At 44.7% G+C, this 19,241-nt stretch overlaps 1 protein-coding gene across 1 annotated transcript in view; it reads left to right on the plus strand.

Moving 5' to 3' along the window:
• SLC8A3 (solute carrier family 8 member A3) overlaps positions 1-19,241 on the plus strand; it is a 111,414-nt gene that overhangs the window by 22,435 nt on the left and 69,738 nt on the right. The window lies entirely within an intron of this gene.

Here is a 19,241-nt window from a genome sequence, read left to right on the forward strand (position 1 = left end):
TTTTTACAAGAGCAATACTTCACAGCTATGTTCCTAGGCTTGCCTGTGCAACTGGCAGGTCTGTATGGGGCAGCTATTTCACAGCACAGGCAGAGCTGCAAAGCTATTCTGCTGGACCTGAAATCCTTGCAGCCTTTATGACTCTGTGGTCTACCTATATCCCCTACATCACCTTTTCTATGATCTCTGTATGTCTGTTCATTTGCTACCTGTGGTTTTTCCCCTTATAATATACTGTGGCAAATGGCAATAATGGTCTAAAGCATTGCAGATCACAGCCTGCCCATGTGGCTCCATGACCCAGTGTTTTCATACAGAATAAAGAAGGGAAGCAGCACCCATGATGTCTAATTGCTCTAAGTACCTGTTGTTAACGTTAGTGAGGAATGAGCTTAGCTAAATAGGGAGAAGGACAGACATGTGAGCCTGGTGCTAAAACTCCAAAGTACTAAGTGACTAGTTCTTTTTGCTAAAACCTATCGTTTGACGTATGACAGGAGGAATTGTGCAGACTTGCATCTGACATCAGAGAAAGGAAATATTTGTACCAAGCTTCCCAATACTGTGCCTAGAAGGATGTTGATATATTAAATTCTCTGAAGTAGGGATGTCCTAATTTGATAGGACCTTCTGTCTTAGCCCACTAAACCATTTAATCCAGCTAATATCCACAGTCTTGATGCTTGATTATTAGTATGTGCTCTTCCTATTAAAGGAAGAGAAGCTCCTGTTGGCTGGCTTCAGCCACTGTCAGAGCTGGAAGAGGATCAGCTGTCCTAATCTGGCCTTTTTGGGAGGATGGGCCATGCAGGTCAGTCTCCTTAACTGAGCTGCAAGCTGATTTCTGTGGAGAAAGTGAAGAAGGTTAGGTTTGTGGTTACAGTCTCCTGTGAGCAGGCTACCTAAGATATGATGGGTACTACTTTGCTTTGACCAAGTCTTGAAGCCAAGAGACTTTCCTTGCTTGAAGAAGACCCATCAGTGAAAGGGCAGCAGATTTGGGGTACCAGAGAATACTCCAAGTTTTATTCCCTTTCTCTCATGTCCTGGTTAATGGAAGACTTCTTTTTGTCTTTGAAAAGTATGACAGAAGGTCAGAGCATACCTACATAGTTCCTTCACTTGGTTTAAAACAAATCACTTCCAGCAGGACCAGGTGCATCCTTGTGGCACAGACTCTAATAATAAAAAAGGCAGTCCAGGAAACAAATATGTGTAGGTTTCTTAACGCTGTAGTTTTTGACCCAGCAGTGGCCTAGAACATAGACAAGATATTTGTAGTATATTTCAAATGGTGACCACATCTGATACATTAATGAGACTTTCACTTCTACATCAGAAGCTGCTGGGAACAAAGTCTACCAACCACAGTGGCCATGAAGATCATGTAGCTAGCAGATTTTAATTTCTTTTGAAGCTAGAATTAGTGTAGTGGTTCAACATAGCATTTAAACTAATAAGCCTAACAAGGAAGGGGATCATATCAGCCAGCACATATCTTTATTCACTCCCTATTTACTCCTTTATTCACACCTACAGGAATTACAGGAATGGAATTTTAGTCTGGAAACATGGAGGTAATTTTCATTAATCAGTCTTTGGCCTCTAAATTCAGTGAACATAGGTCAGTTTGCTGCATTTTGCTAGCTCCTCTCTGAGGTGCGGGTTGTAGCAGCTGTAGAAACCTGGAAGCAGTAGTAGGTGGATTTAATATTTTCTTCCTTCTTTGCTTTCTAAATCTGAATGCAGAAAAATAAATTTGATTAAATACTTAGGCTGCAAACAAATTTGAAGTGACTTAGATCTGAATTTGGCCTTCAGACCCATAATGCTGCTATTCCAACAAACAGTTTGGTCAGCCCAGTTTGGGAAGATAGGTGGATAGGGTGTTTGGTACAGTTTTTCTGACCCAGAGGGCAGTGTGGGAGTCACAGAATTGCTTGGTACAAGCCTGTCTGAAGACACTGGGTCACCAAATAGCCAGAGCATTGTCTGGCTGAATATTTGAGTCTCTGCCTCTTAGATGCCACTGAGGGAGATCCACTACGAGGTACTGACATTCCCTGCACACTGAAGGGGGAACCAAGAGTCCACCATGCCCAGTACAGAACAGAGAGGACAGCAAAGAGACTAGGATGATCAGTAGGCAATATGAAGGGAGTCAGAAAGCAGTGAGAAATTAATGTGCTCCCCACTTCAGCCTACTGTTTAGATCCTTGCCTAGGAAAAGCGGAACTTTGGCTCTAGTTTCCATGCTGGTGTAAAATTCCTTTACTGGCATGCCCACCTCACTGCCTTAGCCTTCTCAGTCTTCTCATGTAGTCACTGTGATGAGATTTTTTGATTCATAGAGGAGAGGAATTATTTAACAGCATCTTGCAAACATGCAAGACAGTGCTGAGCTTTGCCGTGGCTATGCACGTATGCTAAGGATGTGCAGAACTGCAGCCACCAAGAAGCACTGATCTGTGTAAAGTGAAGGAGAGCAAAGCTTCCGTTCATGCTCTCAGCTTGTTCTCCATCACGTGAACTAAAAAACTGACTCTTGCATTGCGCAGCAGCAGGCAGTCTGTAAGCAGTTTGTAGGTTGGCCTCCTGAGGTGTAGCAATGACTAAATTAGTCTGAGGGGCACTGGATTACACAGCACCCCTGAGATCAAACTATAGGAGAGGCACTGCCACCTACCAGATCCCAAGGGCCAAGGAAAATTCCAGGTTTCTCTGGAAACTAAATGGAGAACAGATCTTCACTTAGATATAACAAGATAAAATAAACTGTCTCAGGGTTGTTTTTGAGAGGCTTTCCCTAAAATGTATGGGACTAAAAAAAGCTGAGTTGATTTGAGCTTTACAGAACAAGAGGGAAACGGGTCCTGCCAGCGGGTCTTGCTTATTGCCTCTGTGATTCTTTCTAGACTAACACAGTCAAAGTTTCCTTACTCACTTTTGGGTGGGAGTACCAGAGAAAGCAGGCTGAGATGAGGGGGGTTGAAACAATGCCCTTATTACTGAAATATGGTCCTATGCAGGCTGTGTTATGTATGTTATGTATGGATGTGTTTGAGTGTTGGATAGCTGTGAATCAAGCCATATAATCTTGAATGCTGTCATCTGTTGGGGAGGGAATTGATCAAGTCTCAAATATTTGATTATGCTGTCTCCTTTTCAATACATTTGTTATTTCTCAACTCCTGCCCCAGTGAGGGCCAGATATAACCTAAGCAGCTGAAGTGGAATCCTAGCTGTCTTGTTGACTAAAAGAATCAATCGAATCAAAAAGCTTCTACTTTTTTTTTTCTTGCAAGATGACTGAATACTTTTCTTTTAAATGATTTTGTATGGAAATAAATGTTAGGTTCTTGAAGGTATGAAAATGTAGAAGAATGATTGACCCTGATGCTTTATCATGTCTAAGCAATAAAAAAATCATTAAGAGCCAGAAGCAAAAAATGAATTGAGTTTTAAAGGATTTTCTTTTTATATTAGAAAGAGAACTCCTATGATGTCATTAAATTTAATTTAAATTTTCTCTGTTTAAAATGGTTCAAATTCGTATGGAAATTTGTCTATGTCTTGTTTTAGAACGTTTGGAAAGGTGCACGAGTTACCAATAGCTAGTTAAAAAGCCAGCTAGACAGTGAAGTTCTGCTGTGGCCCTGCCACTTGCAGCAGCTGTACCAAGTTAAGGCATAGGCCAAGAGATCTACTTTGGCAGGTGCCTTTGTTGCTTGGTAAGTTACTTGCAGGACCTGCAGACTACTAGAATTACAGCCATTTTCCCTGAGCCTCCATGGAGTGTTGCCTGTGGCTCAGGAAGGAGCTGGCTATTGAGAGATGCTGTGGTGTTGAAATGGTATTGAATGGGCTGCAAAGGCTCTTCCCAAAGTCAGCATAGCTAAACTTTCATAACACATGAAAACCTGTAGTCCCTTATCTGTGTTTGTGTTAGGCAGAGTACTTAATATCAGAAGGGCTGTCTACTCCTTTTATACAGAGACTCTTGGAGACAAACATATTAAGCCTGCCTTGAAAGGCAGTGAGATACTGTTCCTTCCCTTCAGGATTTGCCAGGATGTTTTGCAAGTTGCATGTTGCCTCTCCTTGTCTGCTTCTCCCTGGAGAATCTCACAGAATGCCATGTGCTTGGCTGTGTCTGCACCGTGGAGTCACTGTGAGCACTGGAGTCACTTGGGATGTCTCTCAGAATGAGCTTAGTTTGGTAACACTGGTCTTCCAAAGGGCTGCCACAGCACTGTGCAGTGAAAAATCATCCTCCTAATAGGGGCTTCAGGCACTTTCTGGCAGGAGGCTCATGAAATGCATGTCTTTGTGTGCATAGGGTGGCTAGAGGTGGCCCTGTCTGGATCAATGTCACGGTGCTGTGTCCCAAGGCTGCCAGTTACCAGTTGCTCCAGGGCAGACAGCACATGCTAGTGCTCCTACCCGTTCTCCTGTGTGTTGTGCCACTCTTGTTTGGTAGGAAGGTCACTATCCCTTTCCCCCTCCAGTCCCCCCAACCCCGTGCTCGTTCACCTGCTGTGATAGCTGTAGGCTTCTTCCAGCAGATCTGGTGAAGGTGATGGTGGAGAAAAGGGAGCGGCGGTTTTCTGGTTGGAGGATGTCACACTGAGGCTTAGCATCATTAATTGGCCTTCCTTTTTGCCATGCAGCACTTGAGGAAACTGTCAACCTAATTTTTTAATTTGATCACCTACACAGTCATGGTTGTGTCATTTTGAGGGGAATGCTATTATTGACGCTCAGCTATTTTGCTTGCTGTTTCATCAGTAGATCTCATAGCACTTTTCAAAGGAGATTGAGAGGCAGTATTGCAGATGTGGAAAAAATACAAAGAAAGTGATTTCTCTTCCTTCTGGATTACCGAGCAGATCAAAGGCAAGGACATGAATAAAAACTGATCTCCTTGAATTGCTGACCTGTGCTCTATCCAGAGAAGGTCTGTGTACATCAAGCTTATAGTTTCCCATTACTCAGGACCACATTGAATTTTTGCAGATTCACTGACCTCTCTCCAGCTGCTGAGAGTTGGGATGGTAAATGTATAGGCAGTAACTGGAATATCTCTCTATTCCCCCAAGCTGACAGCAGGAGCTGCAGTTTTGGATGTTCATTTTCCTAAATTAAATTTTGGCTACATGACATGGAGGTCTGCTGCATCAGCAGACTTTGCTTTATTTATATCAGCTGTGATGACTCCAATTAATGACCAAGGTAATAACAAAATTATTTTGGTACTTTTGTCTGAAATCTTGTTCAACAGCTCTCATACACCATACACTGACCCTAAGGCTCTGGGCTCTGAGAAGACAGCCTTCAAAAAATTAAAACTTATTAGTGGGACTCCAGGCAATGAGAACTTGTGTGAGGCTGAAGCTTTCCTTCTCCCAGGAGGAAATGCTTCTTTCCCATTAGAGCCTGTTGGGATTGAATCCTCCAAACTTTTCTCTAGTTTGTCTCTATAGGTGCATAAGCACCTTCTGGCTTTCTTTTCCTGCTTCTACATTTAAATTAGAAATTCTTGATCCCTATTTTAATTCACATTAAGGAAAAACAGTAGCAGCTGCCCTCCAGTTAGGCAAAACTCACTATTTTGCCAGTGGTGAAAGGCTGTTGTATTTGCTTTTTGCTGTGAAATTTTCCTGCCTGTTCTCTTTTAGCAATATCTCAGCAGTATCTAATTTAACTGAATTCCTTTACATACATGCACAGATGCTTTAATTTCTGCTACAGTCCATCCCACTGTGAGGTCATCCATAGGTGATATGACCTGCAGGGGATTAGTGTAAGGCGTCAGGAGATGTTTCTGGAGTGAGTGTAAAACCAGCCTGCAGAAATGTGAGACCACACTGGGAAGAAGAGAAGCCCTGAGCTGACCTTTACCTTCCCAGATAGTCCTGTTGGCAGGTGTCAGCGGGATTGCCCTCTGGTCACTTACCCTCTGTCCATGAAGGACAAACAACATCCTGTCTCAGGGGCTGTGACTTCTTGCCCATCAAAGAAGGCATTACATGACAGTGTTAAATAGGGGAAGCCTGGGACTCCAGCTGAAAAATGAGGCACATGGCAGAGATCAGCTCTTCAGCAGCTCTTGGGGAGCTTATGTTTTCTTCAAGTAGAAGGCCCTTCAAAGGGACATTCTGGGATGTATAGGAGAGGGCAGTGATATTCCTAGTTTAGGGCAAACACAGGGAAATTCACCCTGACAAATGACACAACCAAGTTTTGGGTTTAAAAACAAACAAACAAGCAAACAAAAAAAGATGAGAACCAGTGCAAGATAAAACAAGTTTACTGTGGTTTTGCCTGCTTAATTCATACTGACTCATGTCTTACAGAGTGGAGCACTTTTGCAAAATGAGTAACTTAGAAGTCATGCCCTTTACACACAGTGTTAGAGGCACAGGTTGTATTTGTTTTCCACATGTAAAGAAGAAAGAATGCACAGTTTGAATGATGCAGCTTCAGGGGATAAGAAGAGATGCTGGTAGCAAGCCTGATGGACCATGTATCATCCCATCCTGTGTGTTGGGATTGTTTTTGAAAGCCAGCAGTGGGAATGCTACTTACAGCATCATTATAAAGTGTCTGTGGCTTTTAACAAATCAGAGTGCCAGTAAAGTTTGTGTTAATTACGAGCTTGTCCTTTGTAAATGAGATGAAGAGAACAACAGAGTTTAAAATATCCCCACCCAGAGGTCCTTCAGCATGTTTAGATGTGATTAAAGAGAGCAGCTCATGCTGGTGCAGGATGACAGCTGTTTCAAATAAGAGGTGATCTACCTGTTGCTAGCAGTGTGATTTGGTTTTTATTTACCCCATGTCAGGGAAAAAAGGTGATAAAAGAATTTGCTATGCTTGCTGATTGAAGCACCAGAGACCAAGTTCATCCTCCATTTAGTTTCAGTGAAAACAGCAGATTAAAGCTGGGAGGAATGTGGGCTCATACATATTTACAGCTGTCTTAGCAGATGGGCTGTTGACAGATGAGGCCCCTCAAGTCTCTGCCTGGGTGCTGGGTGCCAGCATGTATTGCTGTGAGCATTTCAGCTGAAGTCAGTCCTGGTGTTGAGCAGGCACCGGCTGCTTCCTGGGTTGGACTCCTTGGATGGATTGTGCTGGAAGAGCAGTGAGGTGGAAGTCTGAATATCAGATAGGACCAGTTCTTCCTGCCAGAGTTTGCAGGTACTGTCCTTAGGAGGCCAGTGGAGACATCTGCTGAGGTGCCACAAAGCCTGAGCAGCTTCATGTAGAGCATGGTGCAGCCCCAGAACTGGACTGTGGGGAACCCTCCTCTAAACAGCACATTCCTGACAGCCTGTGCTTGTCCTGTCTCTCTCCTTCCACATCCTCATGTGGAGATCTTCTGGGTGTTAAAAGCAGACCAGGACTTGATGCTCTACTTCATGTGAGCAAAAGCCATGGCTCTGTTCTCCTGTTTCTTCTGTTAGATGGTGGGAAATCTCCTTTGGTGTTTTCAGGTGCTGGGGAAGAGAAAGACCTCTTCTCTCTGTCCCATTCACCTCTCCAAAGAGTTTCCAGGAGTGGTTGCTCCTGCCTGTGCTGTGGCTGTTTGGCTGAGTGTGTCGTTGATGGTTTATCTCCTGCTGCACCTCTTTACTGCTCTTGTGTAAAAGTATGTTGTTAAAGTGAAATGGGCTAGGGATTATCTTTTGTGCTTCTGTTTTTCTTTCCATGAGATAAGCAAGCCAAATGTGTTCTACCCTCAGAAAATTACCTACCTCAGCACTGTGCTGCTTCACTTTTATTCTTTAAAGAAAAAAGTGTGATAAAACTATCAATATTTAATGTAGAAATTTTGTTCCACTTATCTTTTCTTTACCTGTTTTCCCTCCTGGATTGGTCTCTTCTTTACCTCATCTGCTTGAGAGTTTTGGTTTAATACTTCCCTCATTAAAGACAACTAGATCACAATGCTATTTAGGAAGGATGTGCCAGGACCAGTGCATTGGCTTTGCAAGATATCAAATGCTCTGTTTTCTAAGACATTGGAAATGATTACTTTTGGGGTGAGTTGTGGTGGACTTTGGTAGCTCACAGGAGTTTTCTCATTCTGTGGTGAAGCTGGGAGGAGGGAACAAGGCAATTGGCAGTTTTTCCCAGATGTGTCCTGTTAGCTGACACCACCAGAGATGGACAGAACTCTGAATAATGCAGAAAGAAGCACAGTGAGCAGACTATGTATGAGCAATAACTGCCTGCCCAATACCTGGGCTCCCAGAGTTTCGTTGGCTGGATGCTGCAGATGAGTAGCTGGAAGCTGTGGCAGGGTGGAGGAGCCTGCCTACTGCTGGTATGAGAGGCTGTAGCACTGGGAAAGTGTGAGGAGCTAAGCAGACTATCTCAGTGGCAATCATGGTGCCTGTCCTATTGGAAAGCCTTAATTTTCTATGATTAGCAAATTCTTGACACAATCGTCTTTCTTGCTCTTTTTGTGATGTGAGAAGTGGAGCAGTCCTAGACATGGTCTGTGAGAGTCAGGCAGGCAGCATCAGTACATCATTAGACTTCGTGGTGGGCAGCTGGTGCTGGCTTTTCCCTTGAGGTACTGAAAAAAAAAAAAAAAAAAAAAGTCAGAGGCCTGATTAACCCATCCTTTATATGGTATGGGGCAGCAAAAACCAGTGTAACAGATGTGACATCTCCCCTGGCTTGACAGTAAGTTGTAGACAGCAGTCAGCAGTGGCAGAGTAGGAGAGAAGTGCAGAATGGTTTCTTCGGAGCACAGTGCCCAGGGGGAGAGTAAAGAGCAGAGGGTCTGCTGCCTGTAGTGCTGGGGGAACATCAGTAAGTAGCACGTGGGTTTTTCTGCCCTAAGCTCTGTGGCGAGTAGTAGATCCCCTCTGTGTTCCTGTGCAGTGCTTCTGGCCATCTAGAAGCTGGAGAAGGTTGGGTGCCATGGTGCAGAGACCCCAGGGCAGCTGGGTTTGCAAGCCTGGTGCTGCAGCTCCCCTGGAAAGATCTGGTTCATGAGGGAAAGACTGAATGACTCCAAATGAAAATGGGGAGCAAAATCCAAGAGTGAAATAGGCCACTGACTTTGGGTGCCCAGGCAGCGGAAGCATGGCCAGCCTCAGGGGAAAAAGCTGCTTTGTGCTGGGGTCGCTCCACCTGTCTCTGAGGGACCCGGGTGGTCATTCACAGCTCTGGGGCATTTGAAGGCAGGACAAATGGATGAGCAGGCTGAGGGATGACCCTTACTAGCATGTGCTATATTGACTGGAGACCCTAAATGGCCTGGCCTGGGACAAGGCCAAATGCCTTTGGAGACAACTTCTTGGGATCTTTTTGAAGAAAGCTGAGATTCCCTTGCACATGTAGCCTGGCATGTCATACCTCATGTGATGCCGTATTTCCTGTCCCCACTCTGGGAATGGAGCTCAGCAGTTAGCTGGGAGAGGAAGGTGACTTCCCTTGGCAAGGGATTTCTCCCTTGTGATGTAGGGCTGTCCTGGTGGCAGGTAAAGGAGTTTCTCAAGGCTGTGAGGTTGTGGAGGAGAGGAACAAGAATGCAGCATCAACAAACTTCTGCTAAGTGTATCTTTCTTTGAATTTGATGGGGGGAGATGATTTTTTGAAGTGAATTGCTGTATAAGGTAATGGCCTGCTCCCTAAAGAGAACATCTAATGGAATGAAAGGGTATCTCTATCTTGTTTTGGGCGGTGAGAGCTTCCTCGAACCGCTGCCCAGAATACTTGTGAGACACCCTATAATTCAATTAGAAGTACCCTCCAGGGAGCATACAATTATATCATATCTATGAAACATAATGACAGCCCCCTCCTATCACATGGTGAGCAACTGTCTGCTGCTGCCCAGAACCTTTCACCGGTAAGGAACTAATCTGCTTAGCACAGATTGAACTCGGTGGTGTACAGTACTTACCCAAATGCTTCTGAAGGGAATCCCTGCCAGCAGAATAAACCTGTTAGCAGCATGTGAGCATCACTGCACCTGCATTTCTTTTCCCTCCTTCAGACCACTCCAGCCAGGGCTGCTCACCTCCACCTTTGCCATCTTCTTTAAAGCTTCTTGGGAATTTTAAAGATTGAGAAGTTTCCTTTATGCCTTTAAATTTGTCTTTTTGCCCCTTATTGTTTAGTAATAGCCAGTGATGCAGAGTGTGCTGCAGGGATTGAGGTCCATAATAGGCAGTGTCCTACCTTTCTGCTGATAGCTTTTAAGATTTTATACTAGTTGGGATGTTCTGGGAAGAGGAGCAATTGTACTACCAGTTGAAATGCAGACCCCCTGGTATGAACCATAGCATTGCAGCATCTGAAAGGGTTTTAGACTAGAAGTGAGGAACACTGACCACCATGTAGAGGACTTCCATGGGATACTGTAATTCAAATTAACTCTCACAGGAGGCATCAGCTTCAATCAATTGGCAGAAAACTGTAGAGGGAGACCAGAGTGGGGTGTTCATGTGAGTGTCAAGTACCTAAAGAGATCCTGTGGAGGAATGTCGTGACCCACAGTAGAAGTCAGCTGGGAAACAGCATTGTCTGCCTTGTGTTTGAAGAATTCCCCTAGTCCAGGGAGGAGTGACAATACTCTGCCAAGACTGGGCTGCCCCCAGTCCTGGTGTAGTTCAGCAGCCTCAGATGGCTCTCACAGAAAGTTCATCCACCCGCATGAGTAAACTCATCTATCTGTCACAGGATTGTAGTTGTTGTAGGTACTGTTGAATTGCTGTCTGACAGCCTCAAAGTGTCTTTTTGCCCTCAGATCCCAGAGCTGGGCACCTCTGGGATATAAGACAAGGATTTTTGAGATGATGGAGACAATGGATGAGCAAGATTTCCTCCCATTACAAAGCAGGAAAACATCATGCTGAACTTGAAGACAATAGATCTGAGTCCCAGTGTGTGTCCTTGACTGGTATTTTGGGGGTGAATTAGCAAAGGTGGAGCTGAACTTTGTTTAGATGGCACTAGGGTGCAATGTCTTTTTTATGAAAGAATTCTTCACAGAAACGGTGGTTAGATAGTGGAAATGGCAGGAAAGTGCTGGTGTAGTCACCATCCCTGGAGATGTTTAATGAAAGGCCAATGGAGCTCAGTGCTCTGGTCTGGGTGAGAAGGTGATGTTCGGTCACAGGTTAGACTCAATGATCTCAGAGGAGTTTTCCAGCCTAATTGATTCTGTGATTGTGTGATTCTTTCCTTGGGGACAGTTCCATGGGGAATCACTGGCCATCAAGGCACTGGTGGGAGTGTGTCCAGGGCTCAGAGGAGCTCTGCTGTGAATTGCTAAGTAATCTGGAGCAAGGCAGATAGCGTCGTGTTTAGAATAAGAAAGGAATGAGAGTTCCTTGCTAAGAACCATGGGGCCTTGATCTTCTCCTCTAATGTGGGGCTGGGTTTCCTTCTGCAAGGCCAGTACTTCAGCCAGGCCTCCTCGGTCAGTGGGAATGTCTTGGAGATTAATTAATCTCCTGTTTTCTTATCCACTAACTGGTAGGAAAGGAAATTTCAGTCTTTCTAAGGCAAGACAAGGGAAGAAGGAGCTGATCTCTGCTCTGTCTGCTGTCTCTACTCCCCCACCCTTGAAAAAAAATCTAGCACTTTGGAACCTACCTGCTTCCACTACCTACTGACAGTGATTGCTTCAGCAAGCTGGGAGGACATCTGTTCTTCTTCAGGCAGCACTGCTGCTGAGCATGGCTTGGAGTGAAGAGAAAAACCAACATTCTTCCCCATGTTTATCTTCTTTCTTCTTGGCATCTAGGTATCTGTAATGATGATCCCCAACTCCAAACATTGCAGCAAAGCAAGAGTTTTGGCATGAAAGAAAACACTGAATCGTATAAATCCTAGTGGCTCTCTAGCACCATATCCTTGTCCAGAACAGGAGACATAGACAAACACTTGGGGAAGGCTCTCACTGGCTGTATTTGACTTGTATTTTCACCATAGCTCTGGAGTAATGCTCACTCCTCATGTGCATTTGTTGTGGTGTTACATCTTGGCTTTCTGTTCCTGTGGAAACTCCTTTTACCAGCTGGCTCAGGCTTTGCTTGGCCCTAGGAGCAGTTGCATGCTTTTTTTTGTAACAAGGCGGTGGGACAGTAGCATGGTCAATGTTATCTGACCTCCTGTAGGCAGAGCACTGAGAGGCCCTGAGGAATATTGAGGTTGTATTATTTGGTTACTCTGGGCAGTTTCTCATAGCAATTAAAGATATTTTGTGGTTTTATTTTTCCTTTTGTATGGAGGGAATCCAAAATTACTCAATAAATTGAGCAGCAGAATCATTTTATCTACTGAGAAAAAGTGAGTGCTCATGTAGGGATCCTGTGTTTGACAGCCAGTGGTCCTGTGAGGTGCCATAGGGCAGGGGCTTGTGAGGAGTAGGAGATGCCTGTGCTGGGCAGGTTTGGGGGCTGGCACAGTCAGCAGTGGCATGCCTGTTACCCAAGGAGGGGTGTGCTGCTCTTGGGGAGCATGCAGTGAGCCAGGTGTGAGCGTCCTTCAGTGCTGGATGGACAACCAGAGAGTTTGTGTGGTGCTCACTTGAAAACACAGGCTCTTCACTTGAAAACATAGACTCTGGAGAGCAGAGTGGTTGACACAGCTGTGGTTCAGGGACTAGAAACCGGACAGTTTCTTCATCAGGAACACAGATCTGCTGCAAAAATCACATTCCTACTTGGCCACCAGGCAGTGGGGACAAAGCCTCCCTGGGATGCCCTGCTCGAGGTTGCCTCTGAGATGCTTCTGTTGCCATGCCCAGATGGGGCACACTGATCCTCTTTGGGAACAGTGATAGGTGGGTGAGCTTTGTGGCATGCTGTGGCACTGCTGAACCCTGGCTCCTACAGCCCTCTCCAAGGAGCCCACTTGGACTGGAATGTCAGCTATTGCTGCAAGGCTCCTGCAGGGATGTAGCGTCTCACCAGAGCCCTGCCATTTAAAGCATCAACCTCTTGCTAACCCCTTAGCAGCTCTGGAACTGTTGATCTGTTTCTGCTTTTTTTGCAGCAACCAGGCACGCCATTCCCGCCTCTTACATGCATGTCACATTCTGTGCACTGAAGGTGATACCACTCTTTACTCCACTCATGCTGCCTGTACTGACCCAATAAGAGCTGGTTGATAGACTCTGGTGAGCACCTCTGAGAACTGTGGAGACTGAAGTCCCATCCATAAAGGTGTCAGGGTCTCCCAGCCTTTTTGCTAGCTAATGTTGGGGTGTGTGATGTGGGTATGTGCCCATGTTGTACTGTAAGCCCTTACTCACTCAGTCCTTTCACCAGAGACTGTTTGGGTACTTTAGCAACTTTAAATTGCTTTTAGCCTTGACTAAACTGAGAACCTACAAGGAAAAGCTTTTTTACAGTAAAAGACAACCAGCTGGGAGTGGATATATCCTAGATTGTGCTCTTTCTAGCTCCAGAAGGTGACTGGGAACAGTCAGCATGGGTTTACTATAGCAGATCATGCCTGACTAATCTGTTGACTTTCTGTGGTGAGATGGTGGCCATGGAGGGAGCAGTGGGTGACATTTATCTTGACTTTTGGTTTTTGATGTGTTCTCCTATAGCTTCATTATAGCCAGACTGGGAAGATGCAGCCTTGATAGATGATACAAGATGGATTAACAGGCTGTCTGGTCTATCAGACTGAAAAGGTAGTAGCCAGTGCTGTGAGGTTTAATGGGTAGCTAGTTCCTAATCACAGCTTTGAGAAGCCAGCATAAGACCTGAACATTTCAGCATCCTGTTCCATGCCAGGGATGATAGGGATGATATGCAGCCCTGTTCTGGTGAGCCCATATGCACTGTGGTCTGAGTGGAAGGTTGGTATGCTGGAGTGTGGGTTGCTGGCCAAAAGGACCTCGGTGTACAACAGAAAGGGACCAATGGGCCTTGCGAAGCAGGGAGAGAGAAATGCAGATCTTGTACCTGGGATGGGGTCAGCCATTGCCCTGGTGCAGGCTGAGGGCTGGCTGGTAATGGCTCTGCAGGAAAGAAGCTGTGCTGCAGGGAGAAACTGCTTGGTTCATGTAGTTTAAAGCAAATCAAGATTGAAGCAGTGCATTGATTTATCACCAACATATAATTAACCAGCAATCAGTGAACTATATAAGAAGGATCAATATCAGCAACACAGGGATGAAACCACAGTGCTGGACACCTATGCAATGCTGGTGTTCAACTACAAATTTTTAAGACTCCTTCTGTAACTGACTCCTGGAAGTTAGGCTCACACACAGTTATGTGTCTCCCTGGTGTGCCTGTCTCAATGGCAGTTGGTGCCTAGGGTGAGCTCTGTGAGACCTTTGTGGTCCCTGTGGACATCAGTCAGTAGCACAGCATGTCTTAAATTATAGCCAGAGTTGTCACTGCTACTGACTTGGGATTTTGCAGGCAGTGGTGGAGGTTTATTCCCTGTAAAAGATGGAAGCATCTCTGGCCCTCATTGGGATGTCAAGGGAAGGTCTCCCTGGGCTGCCCACCTTTTCCCCTGGTCTGGGGAATGTTCAGGCAAAGCTAGTAAGCTTGAATTTCCCACCCAATGCCCATTTTGTGATTTTTCTCCCATGTGAAGTAGGTGAGTGCTCTTAGATGCTGATCAGCTGAGGTACTGATTACTGGACATGTAGCAGAGCTGGGAAGAGCACAGCTCTGCAGTAGAGCTCATATCCCAGTCTGGCAAGTGTCCTTCTTGCTGAACCTCGGGGCACTGTTAGATAATGTCCCTTTGCATGATACATGTATTATATACTCACCATATGTTATTAATTTTCCATCTGCCCAGGTGTACATAGTCATTGTTGGCTGCTGAAACTAGCTGAGGACATGCAGCAACATCTTCTCCTGGTGATATGTCGCTTTGACCTTCAGGTCTAAATTTCAAGTGTCTATCACACATTGAAATTGTTTGGCAGTAATAAGTTCCCCTTGTCTATACCCTGTGTGAACCTGGCTGGAGACCAGTACTGGTGACCCCAAGTTTCTCCTCCAGATACAGGTGGTGTAGCAGACTCGGCAGAAAGGGGTAAAAAGCAGGAGAAGCTTTCCAGAAATAATAGTCAAAAAAAGGGCTAAAGACAAGGAGGGAAGAAGCACCATCTTCTTGGTATCTCAGATAAAATGTATTTCATGTGGAGTACACTACAGCCAGCCTGGCTGTCTTTGAACCCTGATGTCTAGTTGAATTTTTTTTTTCCTGTTAACATTCAATTTTAAATAGAGTAGTTCTCTGAGGGCCTGAGCTCAAGCATCTCAAATGTAGTAGAAAGACTCCTGCAGTTAGAGCAGGTGGAGGGAGTTGCATTAACCATCTCTTTGCTGGTATTTGCTGTTTTGTTGGCAAGTTACTTCCATGTTATTTGGACTTGATGAGTTGGAAGAGCACAAACCATGCAGTCATGACAGCTTATTTAAAGCTTCCTTTCTCAGGCAGTCCAGGTGTCCCTAGATGGCTGTGTGCCATGAGGACATGTCAGTAAATAGGCATGAAATTGGACTATTTACATGAGATTTTAACCAAGGTCTGCCAAGACTGGAGTGCAAGTAGGAACTGAAATATTTAAGTCCCCTATGGAGTGGAAGGACTTTATTTTCCTAGCTGAAAGGGTATGGAAATTTCATAGGCCCAGAAGAGCGGTCTGTGAAATATTGTTGGAGAACCTCAGTTTTTAGAAGTGTTTCTCCGTGAAAAATGGAATAAAAGGGCAGTTCATACTCTTTTGGCTGCCCAGCATTTTTGTTCCTTGTGGTGACATGGAAGCACAATGGGAAGGCATGAGAAGATGCAGTAACTCCTACTATTAGGGGCCTTTTCTGCAATTAAGCTCTCCTTGGACTTCAGTCAGAGCAGGAATCCGGCTTTTCCATTGGCTTTCTTGGCCTGGATGGAGGTTGGGAAATTTTCTTTCAAAAAGCTGTGGCTACATGGTTGTTATTGAGAGGGTTAAATCTCAGTGATTTGGGTTGAAAATGTGACATAAGAGATTAGATCTGGAATCCCATTTTGCTGGTGCACTGATAACAGGATCTTATCAGCCTGCCACTCTTATTTGATTACTAACACTTGCTACTGCAGAAACTGAGAGGGTGAAATGGGAAGTGGCTATTGATTGGCAATCAATAGGGACTGAGGTGCTTTCATCAGCCCCAGGGAAAGTGTCACGTTCACCTGCTAATTGCAGCCTGCGAATCCCAGGGGGGATGCTCTGGCTCATAGCAGCATGTTCTACTACCAGACCAATGCTTTAAGGGATCAGTCATGAATTTAGTACTTTTTGGCACTGTCCCTGTGTAAGCTGTGCCATCCAGTGACAGAGCCACCCACACTCCAGGCTAAGGTTAGGAGTATTGACTGAATTCATCAAACATGCCCTGAAAGGATGCAGAACAACTGGATATTGTACAATGGGGTTGACTGTGATTATTGCTTGAATACTGATTCTTCATTAAACAATCGGGGCTTGTGCAGTTGGGAATAGGACCAAGCCTCCATTTTACTTGATAGAAGCCAGATGGAATTTCATAATCCTTTTCCTCTCTCTTTTTTTTTTTTTCCTGTGTATGCTTCTATATCCATCTTTTATCTCTTCTTCTCTAACCCTCTATTTCTCAATCCATGTGTGTGTTTTACCTCCAAGTGCACCTCTGCTTCATATGCTTTCAAATGTCCTTGGAGAAAGAAGTCCAGATTGGCAAGTAATGCAAATATAAGAAAAGGTGAGGAACATCCTAGATAATGGTGGTGTCACCTCCAGTAAGTGAGCTTTAAGGTTTTAGAAAGGGCAGTCTCTCACAGAGAGACTGCCACGTGTTCAGCACACTGTGGTGGATACAGACTGGGCCACAGGTGGTCCCTAGTTCCTAATGACTGGGAGCCAAAATACAGAGGGGAGACCATCTCACTCTATTTTGCTCATTCCTGAATTAGACTTGATGGTGGACAGGGCCAAGGTACCTCATGCCATTTCTAGTTATCCATGGAGACCTACACAGGACCATTGAAAACACGGACATTGCCGGGCCCGGAGAAATGACTTTTAATGTTCTGTACATGTAAGCAGGATGGACATTTGATGGCACTTCTGGCATCATGCAGGGATCATAACTTTGTTCAGTGTGAAACACAGACTTTGGACACAGCTTATTTCTGTTACAGAGGTTCATGAACACTCTGCATTGTTGCAGCCACTCCTGCTTTGCTTCTCCTTAGCCTGCCTCTTCACTGTTAGCACGACTTTTGTTCTGTAGTAAACTGCATTGAGCTGAGCATGGCTATGCTGTGCCCCAGTGACCCACTCTGGGCAGGCTTCCTGAAGTGGGAGTTGGGGCAGGAGGCTTCCTAAAGAGATCTTCAGAGGTGCTCCTCTGTCCAGTGACCTCCTGGGTGCAGTTGTCCAGGCCGAGGATGGGGCATGTCCAGTGAAAGGTGTTTTTCTGTGAAAACCTTCTCTGCGATGAAGAGGAATACCCTTTGTCTTGCTCAATATCCATTTAAACTCAAGACGGGTGGTTAGAAAAAAAAATCTAGTTTAGAGAGTGTCCCATTTGCATTATTAACTCCTAGAAGTCAATAATGCCAAGCAGAACATTAATACTGCCTCCAGTGTGTGTCATTATAAAATTATATTTAATGACACAATTATAAACTGTTTATCTGAGAATGAAATGTACTCTGCATCTTCTACATGCAGAGCTTTATATGTAAAACATCTTGTTGGACTTTTGCAATCCACTGTACTCTCACTCCATTAATTATCCTGATTCTTCCATGTGCAGCTGAATTGACCTGTGCCTAATTCTCTCTTAATTTTTACTGAGCCACTAGTGTACATCAGAAGAGGCTCTGTTCACATTAAGAGAATTATGCCAGTGTAAACCAGGCAAAATAAAATAAAGAGTTTGTCCCTCATATAGGGGTTGTCAGCCTTTCTCAGTTTTTGCTGCCTTCACAATATTCTAGGGGGCTATAGGAGCCCCTTTAGAGACATCTGAATTTGTCTTATAGAGTACAGCAATCTTGTTTTTTCCAGTAACCTTTTGTGAATCCCTCAGGAGCAGTCCACAGTCTGCCATCAAAATGGCAGGCTGAAAGGCACTGCTCAAGCCTTTTAGGCAAAAATTCCCTTCCAAGTCAATGGCTGTGTATTATGCCATTCACTGTCCATTAGCACTTCACTGTGGAGGGTGAAACAGTTAACTTCAAAGCTATTTTAGCTGCAAAACTTTGGTGGCCTAAATAAGCCTGCAGCGGTTCTCTCATTATGTGCTGTTATATTTAATTTCTTGTTGTGTAAGAGTAGTGTACTAAGCTCTTTTCTCATTAGGGACTCTGGGAAGTTTGTTCTGTAGTACACAGAGATGCACTGCACTGTGCAGTATTGCACTGACTGATAGATTATGGCTTCGTGGGATTTAAATAATGAGACATAGCTGCATTGTTGATGTCTGCACTCTGTGTGAAGTGTAAGAATTACTTTTGGGAAAGCATCTCTGTCGTGCCATGGGACATAGAAATAATTCTGCCATCACGGTGTTCTCCTTAATATTGTCCCGTAATTTGGATGATGTAGTTACATGTGCCAGAACGCTGCTGTGCTAAGGCTGCAGGCTCAAGCTTCATTTTCCATGGCAAAACCAAATCATGCTTTTAAGTGGGGATCTTTTTTTCAAATGGTTGAGTACAGACCTCTTTCTCTTGATTTACTGTTGCAATCAAGAAACAAGTGCTTATCCTGCCACTACAAAATAATAAAATAACATTCAACTAGTAGCAATAGGTTGGCATTTAGAAACATTCTGTGCTTACCAGTGCTGGTGGGGTAGAGCATGAGTGCAGAGGTTAATTGCTATTTAAACACCCTCTAGCTGTATTGGTAGTGACTGTGTATTTGGAGTGGTAGAGCACAGGCTATGGTGATGCTGCTCTTCAGGAAGCCTGTGGTCGCTCTGTAGAGGTGGTGATACGACCAGAAACAGTGGAAAATTTTGAAAAGGAATGGAACCACAGTGAGATGGTTCTGGTGTCTAGGTTGGTGGCTGTACCATGAGCACAGTCAGACTGGAGTCTCTCAAAACCAGGCCGAACAAGTTCTAGTTCCTCTACTGAGGAACTGTCTGCAGACATTCGTTAAAGTCTATTAACTCCTTGTGTGTGTGAGCTCATTCCCAGGACCTTACTCTAGCTTAATTGCCTTTACAGGAAGATTAAGTTAAACTGAACTG

This window comes from Sylvia atricapilla, chromosome 6 (genome assembly GCF_009819655.1).
Source record: "Sylvia atricapilla isolate bSylAtr1 chromosome 6, bSylAtr1.pri, whole genome shotgun sequence".
Classification (NCBI taxonomy): domain Eukaryota; kingdom Metazoa; phylum Chordata; class Aves; order Passeriformes; family Sylviidae; genus Sylvia; species Sylvia atricapilla.